The sequence below is a fragment of the Oncorhynchus gorbuscha genome, linkage group LG23 (genome assembly GCF_021184085.1).
Source record: "Oncorhynchus gorbuscha isolate QuinsamMale2020 ecotype Even-year linkage group LG23, OgorEven_v1.0, whole genome shotgun sequence".
Lineage (NCBI taxonomy): Eukaryota > Metazoa > Chordata > Actinopteri > Salmoniformes > Salmonidae > Oncorhynchus > Oncorhynchus gorbuscha.
This window is the reverse complement of record NC_060195.1, coordinates 13,636,071-13,653,093: the sequence shown is the minus strand read 5'-3', so window position 1 is coordinate 13,653,093 and position 17,023 is coordinate 13,636,071. Positions and strand designations below refer to the sequence as shown.

At 46.4% G+C, this 17,023-nt stretch overlaps 1 protein-coding gene across 4 annotated transcripts in view; it reads right to left on the bottom strand.

Annotated features, from left to right (window-relative positions):
• The window catches only part of LOC124010765 (moesin-like), a 51,925-nt gene extending 35,190 nt beyond the window's left edge, over positions 1-16,735 (bottom strand). Inside the window, exons 1-3 of one of the 4 annotated variants that reach the window (XM_046323418.1) lie at positions 16,483-16,735; positions 8,700-9,489; positions 8,326-8,417 (exon numbers count right to left, since the gene is read on the bottom strand). The gene's annotated coding sequence lies outside the window, so the exon portion shown is untranslated. Of the gene's footprint in view, positions 1-8,325; positions 8,418-8,699; positions 9,490-10,693; positions 11,586-16,482 lie in introns of those variants that run through there. The other 3 variants (XM_046323419.1, XM_046323422.1, XM_046323420.1) reach the window with 3 other exon arrangements.
• Positions 16,736-17,023: the final 288 nt, after the last annotated feature.

The following is a 17,023-nucleotide window of genomic DNA, read 5'->3' as shown; positions in this document are numbered from 1 at the left end:
GTGTTGTGTTGTACCCTGTTGTAGAGTTGTGTTGTACCCGGTTGTAGAGGTGTGTTGTACCCTGTTGTAGAGGTGTGTTGTACCCTGTTGTAGAGGTGTGTAGTACCCTGTTGTAGAGGTGTGTGTTGTGTTGTACCCTGTTGTAGAGTTGTGTTGTACCCTGTTGTAGAGGTGTGTTGTACCCTGTTGTAGAGGTGTGTTGTACCCTGTTGTAGAGGTGTGTCTTGAGTTTTACCCTGTTGTAGAGGTGTGTGTTGAGTTATACCCTGTTGTAGAGGTGTGTTGTACCCTGTTGTAGAGGTGTGTGTGTTGTGTTGTACCCTGTTGTAGAGGTGTGTGTTGTGTTGTACCCTGTTGTAGATGTGTGTAGTACCCTGTTGTAGAGGTGTGTGTTGTGTTGTACCCAGTTGTAGAGGTGTGTGTTGTGTTGTACCCTGTTGTAGATGTGTGTTGTACCCTGTTGTAGAGGTGTGTAGTACCCTGTTGTAGAGGTGTGTGTTGTGTTGTACCCTGTTGTAGAGTTGTGTTGTACCCTGTTGTAGAGGTGTGTAGTACCCTGTTGTAGAGGTGTGTGTTTTGTTGTACCCTGTTGTAGAGGTGTGTAGTACCCTGTTGTAGAGGTGTGTAGTACCCTGTTGTAGAGGTGTGTAGTACCCTGTTGTAGAGGTGTGTTGTACCCTGTTGTAGAGGTGTGTGTTGTGTTGTACCCTGTTGTAGAGGTGTGTTGTACCCTGTTATAGAGGGGTGTTGTACCCTGTTGTAGAGGTGTGTGTTGTGTTGTACCCTGTTGTAGAGGTGTGTTGTACCCTGTTGTAGAGGTGTGTTGTACCCTGTTGTAGAGGGGAGTTGTACCCTGTTGTAGAGGTGTGTGTTGTGTTGTACCCTGTTGTAGAGGTGTGTGGTGTGTTGTACCCTGTTGTAGAGGTGTGTGTTGAGTTTTACCCTGTTGTAGAGGTGTGTGTTGAGTTTTACCCTGTTGTAGAGGTGTGTTGTACCCTGTTGTAGAGGTGTGTTGTACCCTGTTGTAGAGGTGTGTTGTACCCTGTTGTAGAGGTGTGTGTTGTGTTGTACCCTGTTGTAGAGGTGTGTGGTGTGTTGTACCCTGTTGTAGAGGTGTGTGTTGAGTTTTACCCTGTTGTAGAGGTGTGTGTTGAGTTTTACCCTGTTGTAGAGGTGTGTTGTACCCTGTTGTAGAGGTGTGTAGTACCCTGTTGTAGAGGTGTGTTGTACCCTGTTGTAGAGGTGTGTAGTACCCTGTTGTAGAGGTGTGTGTTGTGTTGTACCCTGTTGTAGAGTTGTGTTGTACCCTGTTGTAGAGGTGTGTTGTACCCTGTTGTAGAGGTGTGTTGTACCCTGTTGTAGAGGTGTGTGTTGTGTTGTACCCTGTTGTAGAGGTGTGTGTTGTGTTGTACCCTGTTGTAGAGGTGTGTTGTACCCTGTTGTAGAGGTGTGTGTTGTGTTGTACCCTGTTGTAGAGGTGTGTGTTGTACCCTGTTGTAGAGTTGTGTTGTACCCTGTTGTAGAGGTGTGTTGTACCCTGTTGTAGAGGTGTGTTGTACCCTGTTGTAGAGGTGTGTAGTACCCTGTTGTAGAGGTGTGTGTTGTGTTGTACCCTGTTGTAGAGTTGTGTTGTACCCTGTTGTAGAGGTGTGTTGTACCCTGTTGTAGAGGTGTGTTGTACCCTGTTGTAGAGGTGTGTCTTGAGTTTTACCCTGTTGTAGAGGTGTGTGTTGAGTTATACCCTGTTGTAGAGGTGTGTTGTACCCTGTTGTAGAGGTGTGTGTGTTGTGTTGTACCCTGTTGTAGAGGTGTGTGTTGTGTTGTACCCTGTTGTAGATGTGTGTAGTACCCTGTTGTAGAGGTGTGTGTTGTGTTGTACCCAGTTGTAGAGGTGTGTGTTGTGTTGTACCCTGTTGTAGATGTGTGTTGTACCCTGTTGTAGAGGTGTGTAGTACCCTGTTGTAGAGGTGTGTGTTGTGTTGTACCCTGTTGTAGAGTTGTGTTGTACCCTGTTGTAGAGGTGTGTAGTACCCTGTTGTAGAGGTGTGTGTTTTGTTGTACCCTGTTGTAGAGGTGTGTAGTACCCTGTTGTAGAGGTGTGTAGTACCCTGTTGTAGAGGTGTGTAGTACCCTGTTGTAGAGGTGTGTTGTACCCTGTTGTAGAGGTGTGTGTTGTGTTGTACCCTGTTGTAGAGGTGTGTTGTACCCTGTTATAGAGGGGTGTTGTACCCTGTTGTAGAGGTGTGTGTTGTGTTGTACCCTGTTGTAGAGGTGTGTTGTACCCTGTTGTAGAGGTGTGTTGTACCCTGTTGTAGAGGGGAGTTGTACCCTGTTGTAGAGGTGTGTGTTGTGTTGTACCCTGTTGTAGAGTTGTGTTGTACCCTGTTGTAGAGGTGTGTGTTTTGTTGTACCCTGTTGTAGAGGTGTGTAGTACCCTGTTGTAGAGGTGTGTTGTACCCTGTTGTAGAGGTGTTGTGTTATACCCTGTTGTAGAGGTGTGTGTTGTGTTGTACCCTGTTGTAGAGGTGTGTAGTACCCTGTTGTAGAGGTGTGTTGTACCCTGTTGTAGAGGGGTGTTGTACCCTGTTGTAGAGGTGTGTGTTGTGTTGTACCCTGTTGTAGAGTTGTGTTGTACCCTGTTGTAGAGGTGTGTGTTGTACCCTGTTGTAGAGGTGTGCAGTACTCTGTTGTAGAGGTGTGTAGTACCCTGTTGTAGAGGTGTGTAGTACCCTGTTGTAGAGGTGTGTAGTACCCTGTTGTAGAGGTGTGTTGTACCCTGTTGTAGCGGTGTTGTGTTATACCCTGTTGTAGAGGTGTGTGTTGTGTTGTACCCTGTTGTAGAGGTGTGTAGTACCCTGTTGTAGAGGTGTGTAGTACCCAGTTGTAGAGGTGTGTTGTACCCTGTTGTAGAGGGGTGTTGTACCCTGTTGTAGAGGTGTGTGTTGTGTTGTACCCTGTTGTAGAGTTGTGTTGTACCCTGTTGTAGAGGTGTGTCAAACCCTGTTGTAGAGGTGTGTGTTGTGTTGCACCCTGTTGTAGAGTTGTGTTGTACCCTGTTGTAGAGGTGTGTCATACCCTGTTGTAGAGGTGTGTGTTGTGTTGTACCCTGTTGTAGAGTTGTGTTGTACCCTGTTGTAGAGGTGTGTGTTGTACCCTGTTGTAGAGGTGTGTGCTGTGTTGTACCCTGTTGTAGAGGTGTGTAGTACCCTGTTGTAGATGTGTGTAGTACCCTGTTGTAGAGGTGTGTAGTACCCTGTTGTAGAGGTGTGTTGTACCCTGTTGTAGAGGTGTGTGTTGTGTTGTACCCTGTTGTAGAGGTTTGTGTTGTGTTGTACCCTGTTGTAGAGGTGTGTTGTACCCTGTTGTAGAGGTGTGTTGTACCCTGTTGTAGAGGTGTGTGTTGTGTTGTACCCTGTTGTAGAGGTGTGTGTTGTGTTGTACCCTGTTGTAGAGGTGTGTTGTACCCTGTTGTAGAGGTGTGTTGTACCCTGTTGTAGAGGTGTGTGTTGTGTTGTACCCTGTTGTAGAGGTGTGTAGTACCCTGTTGTAGAGGTGTGTGTTGTGTTGTACCCTGTTGTAGAGGGGTGTTGTACCCTGTTGTAGAGGTGTGTGTTGTACCCTGTTGTAGAGGTGTGTGTGTGTTGTACCCTGTTGTAGAGGTGTGTGTTGTACCCTGTTGTAGAGGTGTGTGTTGTGTTGTACCCTGTTGTAGAGGTGTGTGCTGTGTTGTACCCTGTTGTAGAGGTGTGTGTTGTGTTGTACCCTGTTGTAGATGTGTGTAGTACCCTCTTGTAGAGGTGTGTGTTGTATTGTACCCTGTTGTAGAGGGGTGTGTTGTGTTGTACCCTGTTGTAGATGTGTGTAGTACCCTGTTGTAGAGGTGTGTGTTGTGTTGTACCCTGTTGTAGAGTTGTGTTGTACCCTGTTGTAGAGGTGTGTAGTACCCTGTTGTAGAGGTGTGTGTTTTGTTGTACCCTATTGTAGAGGTGTGTATTGTACCCTGTTGTAGAGGTGTGTAGTACCCTGTTGTAGAGGTGTGTAGTACCCTGTTGTAGAGGTGTGTTGTACCCTGTTGTAGAGGTGTTGTGTTATACCCTGTTGTAGAGGTGTGTGTTGTGTTGTACCCTGTTGTAGAGGTGTGTTGTACCCTGTTGTAGAGGTGTGTTGTACCCTGTTGTAGAGGGGTGTTGTACCCTGTTGTAGAGGTGTGTGTTGTGTTGTACCCTGTTGTAGAGGTGTGTAGTACCCTGTTGTAGAGGTGTGTAGTACCCAGTTGTAGAGGTGTGTTGTACCCTGTTGTAGAGGGGTGTTGTACCCTGTTGTAGATGTGTGTGTTGTGTTGTACCCTGTTGTAGATGTGTGTAGTACCCTGTTGTAGAGCTGTGTAGTACCCTCTTGTAGAGGTGTGTGTTGTATTGTACCCTGTTGTAGAGGGGTGTGTTGTGTTGTACCCTGTTGTAGATGTGTGTAGTACCCTGTTGTAGAGGTGTGTGTTGTGTTGTACCCTGTTGTAGAGTTGTGTTGTACCCTGTTGTAGAGGTGTGTAGTACCCTGTTGTAGAGGTGTGTGTTTTGTTGTACCCTATTGTAGAGGTGTGTATTGTACCCTGTTGTAGAGGTGTGTAGTACCCTGTTGTAGAGGTGTGTAGTACCCTGTTGTAGAGGTGTGTTGTACCCTGTTGTAGAGGTGTTGTGTTATACCCTGTTGTAGAGGTGTGTGTTGTGTTGTACCCTGTTGTAGAGGTGTGTTGTACCCTGTTGTAGAGGTGTGTTGTACCCTGTTGTAGAGGGGTGTTGTACCCTGTTGTAGAGGTGTGTGTTGTGTTGTACCCTGTTGTAGAGGTGTGTAGTACCCTGTTGTAGAGGTGTGTAGTACCCAGTTGTAGAGGTGTGTTGTACCCTGTTGTAGAGGGGTGTTGTACCCTGTTGTAGATGTGTGTGTTGTGTTGTACCCTGTTGTAGATGTGTGTAGTACCCTGTTGTAGAGGTGTGTGCTGTGTTGTACCCTGTTGTAGAGGTGTGTAGTACCCTGTTGTAGATGTGTGTAGTACCCTGTTGTAGAGGTGTGTAGTACCCTGTTGTAGAGGTGTGTTATACCCTGTTGTAGAGGTGTGTGTTGTGTTGTACCCTGTTGTAGAGGTGTGTAGTACCCTGTTGTAGAGGTGTGTAGTACCCAGTTGTAGAGGTTTGTTGTACCCTGTTGTAGAGGGGTGTTGTACCCTGTTGTAGAGTTGTGTGTTGTGTTGTACCCTGTTGTAGATGTGTGTAGTACCCTGTTGTAGAGGTGTGTGTTGTGTTGTACCCTGTTGTAGAGTTGTGTTGTACCCTGTTGTAGAGGTGTGTAGTACCCTGTTGTAGAGTTGTGTGTTTTGTTGTACCCTGTTGTAGAGGTGTGTGTTGTACCCTGTTGTAGAGGTGTGTAGTACCCTGTTGTAGAGGTGTGTAGTACCCTGTTGTAGAGGTGTGTAGTACCCTGTTGTAGAGGTGTGTTGTACCCTGTTGTAGAGGTGTTGTGTTATACCCTGTTGTAGAGGTGTGTGTTGTGTTGTACCCTGTTGTAGAGGTGTGTAGTACCCTGTTGTAGAGGTGTGTAGTACCCAGTTGTAGAGGTGTGTTGTACCCTGTTGTAGAGGGGTGTTGTACCCTGTTGTAGATGTGTGTGTTGTGTTGTACCCTGTTGTAGATGTGTGTAGTACCCTGTTGTAGAGGTGTGTGTTGTGTTGTACCCTGTTGTAGAGTTGTGTAGTACCCTCTTGTAGAGGTGTGTGTTGTATTGTACCCTGTTGTAGAGGGGTGTGTTGTGTTGTACCCTGTTGTAGATGTGTGTAGTACCCTGTTGTAGAGGTGTGTGTTGTGTTGTACCCTGTTGTAGAGTTGTGTTGTACCCTGTTGTAGAGGTGTGTAGTACCCTGTTGTAGAGGTGTGTGTTTTGTTGTACCCTATTGTAGAGGTGTGTATTGTACCCTGTTGTAGAGGTGTGTAGTACCCTGTTGTAGAGGTGTGTAGTACCCTGTTGTAGAGGTGTGTTGTACCCTGTTGTAGAGGTGTTGTGTTATACCCTGTTGTAGAGGTGTGTGTTGTGTTGTACCCTGTTGTAGAGGTGTGTTGTACCCTGTTGTAGAGGTGTGTTGTACCCTGTTGTAGAGGGGTGTTGTACCCTGTTGTAGAGGTGTGTGTTGTGTTGTACCCTGTTGTAGAGGTGTGTAGTACCCTGTTGTAGAGGTGTGTAGTACCCAGTTGTAGAGGTGTGTTGTACCCTGTTGTAGAGGGGTGTTGTACCCTGTTGTAGATGTGTGTGTTGTGTTGTACCCTGTTGTAGATGTGTGTAGTACCCTGTTGTAGAGGTGTGTGTTGTGTTGTACCCTGTTGTAGAGTTGTGTTGTACCCTGTTGTAGAGGTGTGTAGTACCCTGTTGTAGAGGTGCGTCATACCCTGTTGTAGAGGTGTGTGTTGTACCCTGTTGTAGAGGTGTGTAGTACCCTGTTGTAGAGGTGTGTGCTGTGTTGTACCCTGTTGTAGAGGTGTGTAGTACCCTGTTGTAGATGTGTGTAGTACCCTGTTGTAGAGGTGTGTAGTACCCTGTTGTAGAGGTGTGTTATACCCTGTTGTAGAGGTGTGTGTTGTGTTGTACCCTGTTGTAGAGGTGTGTAGTACCCTGTTGTAGAGGTGTGTAGTACCCAGTTGTAGAGGTTTGTTGTACCCTGTTGTAGAGGGGTGTTGTACCCTGTTGTAGAGTTGTGTGTTGTGTTGTACCCTGTTGTAGATGTGTGTAGTACCCTGTTGTAGAGGTGTGTGTTGTGTTGTACCCTGTTGTAGAGTTGTGTTGTACCCTGTTGTAGAGGTGTGTAGTACCCTGTTGTAGAGTTGTGTGTTTTGTTGTACCCTGTTGTAGAGGTGTGTGTTGTACCCTGTTGTAGAGGTGTGTAGTACCCTGTTGTAGAGGTGTGTAGTACCCTGTTGTAGAGGTGTGTAGTACCCTGTTGTAGAGGTGTGTTGTACCCTGTTGTAGAGGTGTTGTGTTATACCCTGTTGTAGAGGTGTGTGTTGTGTTGTACCCTGTTGTAGAGGTGTGTAGTACCCTGTTGTAGAGGTGTGTTGTACCCTGTTGTAGAGGGGTGTTGTACCCTGTTGTAGAGGTGTGTGTTGTGTTGTACCCTGTTGTAGAGTTGTGTTGTACCCTGTTGTAGAGGTGTGTGTTGTACCCTGTTGTAGAGGTGTGCAGTACCCTGTTGTAGAGGTGTGTAGTACCCTGTTGTAGAGGTGTGTAGTACCCTGTTGTAGAGGTGTGTTGTACCCTGTTGTAGAGGTGTTGTGTTATACCCTGTTGTAGAGGTGTGTGTTGTGTTGTACCCTGTTGTAGAGGTGTGTAGTACCCTGTTCTAGAGGTGTGTAGTACCCAGTTGTAGAGGTGTGTTGTACCCTGTTGTAGAGGGGTGTTGTACCCTGTTGTAGAGGTGTGTGTTGTGTTGTACCCTGTTGTAGAGTTGCGTTGTACCCTGTTGTAGAGGTGTGTCATACCCTGTTGTAGAGGTGTGTGTTGTGTTGTACCCTGTTGTAGAGTTGTGTTGTACCCTGTTGTAGAGGTGTGTGTACCCTGTTGTAGAGGTGTGTGTTGTACCCTGTTGTAGAGGTGTGTAGTACCCTGTTGTAGAGGTGTGTGCTGTGTTGTACCCTTTTGTAGAGGTGTATAGTACCCTGTTGTAGATGTGTGTAGTACCCTGTTGTAGAGGTGTGTAGTACCCTGTTGTAGAGGTGTGTTGTACCCTGTTGTAGAGGTGTGTGTTGTGTTGTACCCTGTTGTAGAGGTGTGTGTTGTGTTGTACCCTTTTGTAGAGGTGTGTTGTACCCTGTTGTAGAGGTGTGTGCTGTGTTGTACCCTGTTGTAGAGGTGTGTTGTACCCTGTTGTAGAGGTGTGTGTTGTGTTGTACCCTGTTGTAGAGGTGTGTGTTGTGTTGTACCCTGTTGTAGAGGTGTGTTGTACCCTGTTGTAGAGGTGTGTTGTACCCTGTTGTAGACGTGTTGTGTTATACCCTGTTGTAGAGGTGTGTGTTGTGTTGTACCCTGTTGTAGAGGTGTGTAGTACCCTGTTGTAGAGGTGTGTGTTGTGTTGTACCCTGTTGTAGAGGTGTGTTGTACCCTGTTGTAGAGGTGTGTGGTGTGTTGTACCCTGTTGTAGAGGTGTGTAGTACCCTGTTGTAGAGGTGTGTGTTGTGTTGTACCCTGTTGTAGAGGTGTGTTGTATCCTGTTGTAGAGGTGTGTGGTGTGTTGTACCCTGTTGTAGAGGTGTGTGTTGTGTTGTACCCTGTTGTAGAGGTGTGTAGTACCCTGTTGTAGAGGTGTGTAGTTTATCCTCCAGTGTGTTAATGTCCAGTTGCGTAGCCTTCTTCCTGATGAAGGTGTTCAGGGCTGCCTGCTGCTACACACACACACACACACACACACACACACACACACACACACACACACACACACACACACACACACACACACACACACACACACAGACACACACACACACACACACACACACACACACACACACACACACACACACACACACACACACACACACACACACACACACACACACACACACACACACACATACACAGAGCATGTGTCAGTAAATTAGTCAGCCAGTAGAGACATACAGCTCAAAAGATAAGAGACAGTCATATGATGAGAAAGATTATTTTACCCGTCTCATCTTCTCTGTGAATGTCTGGGGCTTCAGGACAGAGATGAGCTGTAGGGGGACCAGCTGGGTCCCAGTCTGGGGCTTCAGGGCAGAGATGAGCTGTAGGGGGACCAGTGGGGCCCAGTCTGGAGCTTCAGGGCAGAGATGAGCTGTAGGGGGACCAGTGGGGCCCAGTCTGGAGCATCAGGGCAGAGATGAGCTGTAGGGGGACCAGTTGGGTTGGTCCTGTCCTCGCTCTTGCAGGGTCCAAAGACTTTCTCGGTCTACACTGCATACTCTTCTGCAGGTCTTTCTCCTGTGTCTCCCTCTGTCCTTCAGGGTCAGGGGGCTTCCCTCTGCAGGGCTTTCTCCTGTCTCTCCCTCTGTCCTTTAGAGTTGGGGGGCTTCCCTCTGCAGGACTTTCTCCTGTCTCTCCCTCTGTCCTTCAGGGTCGGGGGGCTTCCCTCTGCAGGGCTTTCTCCTGTCTCTCCCTCTGTCCTTTAGGGTTGGGGGGCTTCCCTCTGCAGGACTTTCTCCTGTCTCTCCCTCTGTCCTTTAGGGTCGTGGGGCTTCCCTCTGCAGGGCTTTCTCCTGTCTCTCCCTCTGTCCTTTAGGGTTGGGGGGCTTCCCTCTGCAGGGCTTTCTCCTGTCTCTCCCTCTGTCCTTTAGGGTCGGGGGGCTTCCCTCTGCAGGGCTTTCTCCTGTCTCTCCCTCTGTCCTTTAGGGTCGGGGGGCTTCCCTCTGCAGGGCTTTCTCCTGTCTCTCCCTCTGTCCTTTAGGGTCGGGGTGCTTCCCTCTGCAGGTATTTCTCCTGTAGAGGGAAAGATTTCCCCCTCATCAATCTACACACAATACCCCATAGTGACAAAGTGAAAACAGGTTTTTCAAAAATGTTGCTAATTTATTTAAAAAATAATAACAGTAAGTATTCAGACCCTTTGCTATGAGACTTGAAATTGAGCTCAGGTGCATCCTGTTTCCATTGATCATCCTTGAGATGTTTCTATAACTTGATTGGAGTCCACCTGTGGCAAATTCAATTGAGTGGACATGATTTGGAAAGACACACACACCTGTCTATATAAGGTCCCACAGTTGACTGTGCAAAAACAAGATCACGTTTGGAACCACCAAGACTCTTCCTAGAGCTAGCCTCACAGCCAAACTGAGCAATCAAGGGAGAAGGGCCTTGGTCAGGGAGGTGACCAAGAACCCAATGGTCACTCTGACAGAGCTCCAGAGTTTCCCTGTGGAGATGGGAGAACCTTTGTTAGAGGAATTTAGTTTGGCTTGTTGGCTTCAGATGACAGGGACAAATATTTAGATCCTGCTCGAAGGACCAATTGTTAGAGCAATTTAGTTCCTATGTGTTCATTAACCAATTCAATTAAAACACTCTGTCCGTTTATAAGAAATTGTTAGGTTCTTATTTACATAAAATAGACAGAGACCAGTCATCAACATTAACCAATAGTGTTTATTCTCGAGAGCTCTGCTCATAATACCATGTACATTGGTTTATATACCTCACATTTTGTCATAAATGTCCCTCCTCCTCTCAGATACAATGGCAATATAGTTCACAAGCCTTCTCACATTGTCTGCCACCTGTTAAACAACAACCTACTACAAGCCCCTCCCTGGGTGGGGACAGAATGTCCTGTAAGGAACACAGTATTCCAGCCGGTCTGACGATAGCTCCATTAGTTTCTAACAAGGAACAGAAAGTCCTTGTTCTAATTCTTGACTAAAACTACACACATTATATTCAGTGTTTTGATTATAATACGATTCATTCATACAATGACAGGGTAGTATTCTGTTTAGTTATAGTTCTACGTTAAATGTATACATGATTTGGTCATTATTCATAAAAATCCCCAAACAATCCACACTTAGACTAAATATTAAAAATCACACCTATTTTTATTAGAAATATCTCTAGTTATCCAAATTCAACCAACAAAGACCAATATATATATATTTAAATTGACTGTTCTAGGACAGAATCATACCTCTTCTTATCAGGATTGTCTTTATAATCTTCATCAAAGAAACAGTCTAAACATCAAAAATGGTCTCCTCCAACATCGGCTCCTCGTATGTGAATGAGCCGGGTCCATCTACTAGATCTGGAGTCATGTATTCATTATTCTACTGGTCAGAGCTCGGAATCGGTCCCGATCTCACCTTCTGTTGTCTCATCGATTTCTCCAGAGTCCTGGAGATGAGACCTTTCACGCACATCCACACAAAACTAACACAGTCACACAGGTGAAGGTTGCCCACAACACAGTGATCATTACATTTATTCATTTCCCAAACACACTATCAAAACCAATTTGTTAGAGCATTACCTACCACCGAGTTCTCTGCCAGAGCCTTGGTCACTGATCCATCTGGAGCTGTGTCATTTTGGGATGAAAGTACAACATTCTGTTCTGAACCTCATACACCCCCAGCCTTTTCAACCATTAACATGTCCAAGGCTTTTCTATTCTGACATCCCATCAACCTAGTTGCAGCTGTTATCACCAGAAGATGCTTGATTCCAATCCAGAACCCATCAGGTAATCTCCTTGGAACTCCCATGATATCAATGTAAACTCTAGGGTCAAAACGATCCTGACAGAGCACTCCTTCTCTCTCTTCGACCTGGCTCTGGGTAAGGGTGAAGAGCAGGCCTAGCTGCACTAGTGCACAACTACCGGTCCAATTGGTAGGCAGGTTATGTCACAGTCTCACACCCCCACAAACCACCAGACATCCACTCATCTGTCAGTCAAGTCCTTCATTGTCTTGTCGGTTGTAACATTCTCTGTCCTATTGCATGTTCCTACTTCCCCTACGTCCCATCCGTGTGTGATGTATCGAGCCATACAATAATAATGTTCCTACTTCCCCTACGTCCCATCCGTGTGTGATGTATCGAGCCATACAATAATAATGTTCCTACTTCCCCCCTACGAGCCATACAATAATAATGTCCTTACTTCCCCTCCCATCCGTGTGTGATGTATCGAGCCATACAATAATAATGCCACTTACAATCCCAATGATGTATCGAGCCATACAATAATAATGTTCCTACTTCCCCTACGTCCCATCCGTGTGTGATGTATCGAGCCATACAATAATAATGTCCTTACTTCCCCTACGTCCCATCCGTGTGTGATGTATCGAGCCATACAATAATAATGTCCTTACTTCCCCTACGTCCCATCCGTGTGTGATGTATCGAGCCATACAATAATAATGTCCTTACTTCCCCTACATCCCATCCGTGTGTGATGTAGCGAGCCATACAATAATAATGTCCTTACTTCCCCTACGTCCCATCCGTGTGTGATGTAGCGAGCCATACAATAATAATGTCCTTACTTCCCCTACGTCCCATCCGTGTGTGATGTCGCGAGCCATACAATAATAATGTCCTCCTGTAACTGTGAAAGGGGGAAGTCTGGATGTAATGGGCATATGGGGAAATAGATAATGCAGTTCAATGCAACTGTCACTGTCTGGCTTCCCTGCCTCATGACCATTCAGGTCCGTGAGAGCTGGAATTATTACTGGTTGGTAGGTGATCAAATACTTATTTCATGCAATAAAATGCAAATTAATTACTTAAAAATCATACAATGTGATTTTCTGGATTTTTGTTTTAGATTCTGTCTCTCACAGTTGAAGTGTACCTATGATAAAAATTACAGACCTCTACATGCTTTGTAAGTAGGAAAACCTGCAAAATCGGCAGTGTATCAAATACTTGTTCTCCCCACTGTATATGTGCATGTCTATTTAAACAGTCATCTTTCTCTCCTGTCTTATTTCACAGACACTAGTCAATGCTACTATTTCGACCTGATTGTGCAGAATCATTTCCCGGAAATGTTTCCGTGTTTAACACCTTAGTTCTTGAAACCAACTAAGTTTTACTCCACTCAGTAACTGTTATCTACCCATTCTGTGTCACTCCTATCTTGCTCATTTCCTGACCACCCTTCTCCACTTTCTCCTCTCTGCTCTCAAACCCTCAAGGTCTCAGCAGTGCGGGGAGGGTTCCTCCATCTGCACCTTCCTCCTCTCTGCTTTCAAACCCTCAAGGTCTCAGCAGTGTGGGGACGGTTCCTCCATCTGCCCTTCCTCCTCTCTGCTCTCAAACCCTCAAGGTCTCAGCAGTGCGGGAGGGTTCCTCCATCTGCACCTTCCTCCTCTCTGCTCTCAAACCCTCAAGGTCTCAGCAGTGCGGGAAGGGTTTCTCCATCTGCACCTTCCTCCTCTCTGCTCTCAAACCCTCAAGGTCTCAGCAGTGCAGGGAGGGTTCCTCCATCTGCACCTTCCTCCTCTCTGCTCTCAAACCCTCAAGGTCTCAAAGGGTTCCTCCATCTGCACCTTCCTCCTCTCTGCTCTCCATCCCTCAAGGTCTCAGCAGTGCAGGGAGGGTTCCTCCATCTGCACCTTCCTCCTCTCTGCTCTCAAACCCTCAAGGTCTCAGCAGTGCGGGGAGGGTTCCTCCATCTGCACCTTCCTCCTCTCTGCTCTCCATCCCTCAAGGTCTCAGCAGTGCGGGGAGGGTTCCTCCATCTGCACCTTCCTCCTCTCTGCTCTCCATCCCTCAAGGTCTCAGCAGTGCGGGGAGGGTTCCTCCATCTGCACCTTCCTCCTCTCTGCTCTCCATCCCTCAAGGTCTCAGCAGTGCGGGGAGGGTTCCTCCATCTGCACCTTCCTCCTCTCTGCTCTCCATCCCTCAAGGTCTCAGCAGTGCGGGGAGGGTTCCTCCATCTGCACCTTCCTCCTCTCTGCTCTCCATCCCTCCTCAGTGCAGGGAGGGTTCCTCCATCTGCACCTTCCTCCTCTCTGCTCTCCATCCCTCAAGGTCTCAGCAGTGCGGGGAGGGTTCCTCCATCTGCACCTTCCTCCTCTCTGCTCTCCATCCCTCAAGGTCTCAGCAGTGCGGGGAGGGTTCCTCCATCTGCACCTTCCTCCTCTCTGCTCTCAAACCCTCAAGGTCTCAGCAGTGCGGGGAGGGTTCCTCCATCTGCACCTTCCTCCTCTCTGCTCTCCATCCCTCAAGGTCTCAGCAGTGCGGGGAGGGTTCCTCCATCTGCACCTTCCTCCTCCATCTGCTCTCCATCCCTCAAGGTCTCAGCAGTGCGGGGAGGGTTCCTCCATCTGCATCCCTCAAGGTCTCAGCAGTGCGGGGAGGGTTCCTCCCTCTCCTCCATCCCTCAAGGTCTCAGCAGTGCGGGGAGGGTTCCTCCATCTGCACCTTCCTCCTCTCTGCTCTCCATCCTCAAGGTCTCAGCAGTGCGGGGAGGGTTCCTCCATCTGCACCTTCCTCCTCTCTGCTCTCCATCCCTCAAGGTCTCAGCAGTCGGGAGGGTTCTCCATCTGCACCTTCCTCCTCTCTGCTCTCCATCCCTCAAGGGAGGGTTCCTCCATCTGCACCTTCCTCCTCTCTGCTCTCCATCCCTCAAGGTCTCAGCAGTGCGGGGAGGGTTCCTCCATCTGCACCTTCCTCCTCTCTGCTCTCCATCAAGGTCTCCATCTGCCATCTTCCTCCTCTCTGCTCTCCATCCCTCAAGGTCTCAGCAGTGCGGGGAGGGTTCCTCCATCTGCACCTTCCTCCTCTCTGCTCTCCATCCCTCAAGGTCTCAGCAGTGCGGGGAGGGTTCCTCCATCTGCACCTTCCTCCTCTCTGCTCTCCATCCCTCAAGGTCTCAGCAGTGCGGGGAGGGTTCCTCCATCTGCACCTTCCTCCTCTCTGTCTGTATCTCTTTCTCATAACAGTCCGTAACAACTATGTGTTGTTTCCAAATATTAACTAAGTGTCTCACTGTTTGGCTTTATCTGAACTCATGGACTTCTTGGAAAAACATGTCTATGGTGGCAATTTCTAAAGTCCTTACGTAGGTTCATTAAGGTTATCTCGATCCTATCAATAATCCTGAATCACCGCAGATGTCATTTATACCTGTCCTGTTGGCCTTGATTAGGTTCTAAATACTTAACATAAGTCTACCATTAATCCAGGGCTAGGCCATTTCTTTATTTTCATTGGTTCAAATTACAATTATGTCAAAGAGCTATAAACTCCATCATAATTAATTTACCTTAAAATCAGTATCACAAATGACCACACATTCTTTATCCAAATGGCCCTCCCCTGAGGCTGATCAGACCACAAGGTCATGCCACCCTTTTACAGCCGTGTTCCATTCTATATTAGACATATTAAAGAACCCTTTATCTAAATATTTCACGTGTTTAATTCAAACTCAGAAAACAAAACCTCTTAATATTCTATATGTGTGTACCACTTTAAGATATTGTGTCTCTAGGAAAATGGAAATCTCCCTAATCCCTAATGTTTACTACAAACAAAACCTAATAATAATGATAATTCTATTGTACTCCCTCAAATCATTAGTTTTACATTTCCTCAATGGTTATATCTAAGATCCCATTCAGTCTCTCTTCAAATAGTCTCCCCAAAATGCTTGGTAGGAATACCCTGCCATTAGACACACAACTGTGATAAACGTGCACTGTCCCTTTAACATAAAATGAACTCAACCTGCAATCCACTTTGCTGACCTGTCATGGTTCCACATAATGGAAACAGATTATAATGTTAGTATACCTTAACTTCCTGTTAAGTTTCACTGGTGTTACCTAAACAATAAAACCAAAAATCAATCAATCGGGAACTATTCACTATTCATAAAACTTTTACGATTAAACTATTCAGACCTCCCTCTCTTATAGCCAAATATAGCCCAGTGAGCGCCACCAACCAGTGTTGCTAGTTTTAGCATCTTTCCAGACTCCCCTGACGAATTTAGCTACTTAAAAAAATTGTATTTGGAACTTTTAACAATTTTTTGATTAGTGACTCAAAGCTGTAATGAACGCATTTCCCTCTAAATTACAAAAACAATTGTCTCTGTCACCCTCAGTCACCACATCATTGCCTGGCTGCAAAAGTGCATTGTGAGTGCCGTCAGCAGCAGGCTGAGCGCCCGTGTTCAGGCAGCAGCAACTTCAGCGAACTGCAAATCATTGTTGGCTGACTGCAGCAGCAGTAGTACGGGTTCGACAAGCCAAACCCAATTAATCACACATGTTTGATCTTGAACAGAACTTACAACATCAGGCAACTTCTCTCAATCAAAACTGTACTGCCAAAAGTACAGGAAAGAGTGTACCTGAACAACTGTCAAATCAATTTGAGTAACGTTATTGTGTATTCAACGTAATGACGCAGTTTTACGTTATCACGCAACAATTCAACCTACCTCTAGGCAAAGATATACCCTCTACTCGGATTGAGTTCTGCTTTAATTCTATCGTAAAAGTCAAATCAAACTTTCCAACTTTCTCTACTCCAAAATGTAAACGTACCATGTACTTCACTAAATTTATAACGTATGTCAGTCAATCCATAAGAATAATAACATTTCGATGGGCACAACTCTATCGTAATGATCTCTTCGTTATTATTTAGAATTCATTAGATTTAGGTAACTGTCTCTTCTATGATTCAGCATTTTAAATACGACTCCATTCCTAATACGTTATTCCAGCGGGGTATTTAGGCAAGACAGCGTATTCCAACGTCATCGCCCCGCTATTATTTAGAATGGATTGGTCTTTCAATTTAACCTAAACAAGCTATTAAAACGTTCAGTTTCTATCCTAAACAAACACTACCTAACCGTATCTCTCCCGGCAAAACATATCAGTATTTGAATTATAATCAGAATACATCTTAGTCTATCGGTGCCAAGGCTGAGATACGAACCTGAGTCTCTCACAGTGTAGGTAAGTGTTCCACCGCTCGACCATCATCACTATTTCAATGACAGAGCCTTCCCGCCAATAGCTGCAAACTCCGGCACCGAGACAATTCCCTGAAAATAGCCCTGAGGGTCCAAGCTTTTCCCCAGCGAGGATTCTCCTTACTCTCTCTCTCGTTTCCTCTGGATGTCCCCTTATCTTGTAACCTGGTATTTAACCCTTGACCTGCTGTTTCCCTTGACTATCTACATCTTCCTTTTGACTCTCTCTCTCTCTCTCTCTCTCTCTCTCTCTCTCTCTCTCTCTCTCTCTCTCTCTCTCTCTCTCTCTCTCTCTCTCTCCCCCTCTCTCTCTCTCTCTCTCTCTCTCTGGGTGGTTTTACGGCTGCCCCCTGTCCCGGGGTTCCCCTTTTGCAGCCGCTCAAGCCCTTTTCTGTCTCATCTTCTTCTATGTGTATGTGCTTTTTGCCTTCTATGTGTATGTGCTTTTCTACCGCTATCCAATTACTATAGTTATGTTCTATATGTACTATAAAAATCTAACTT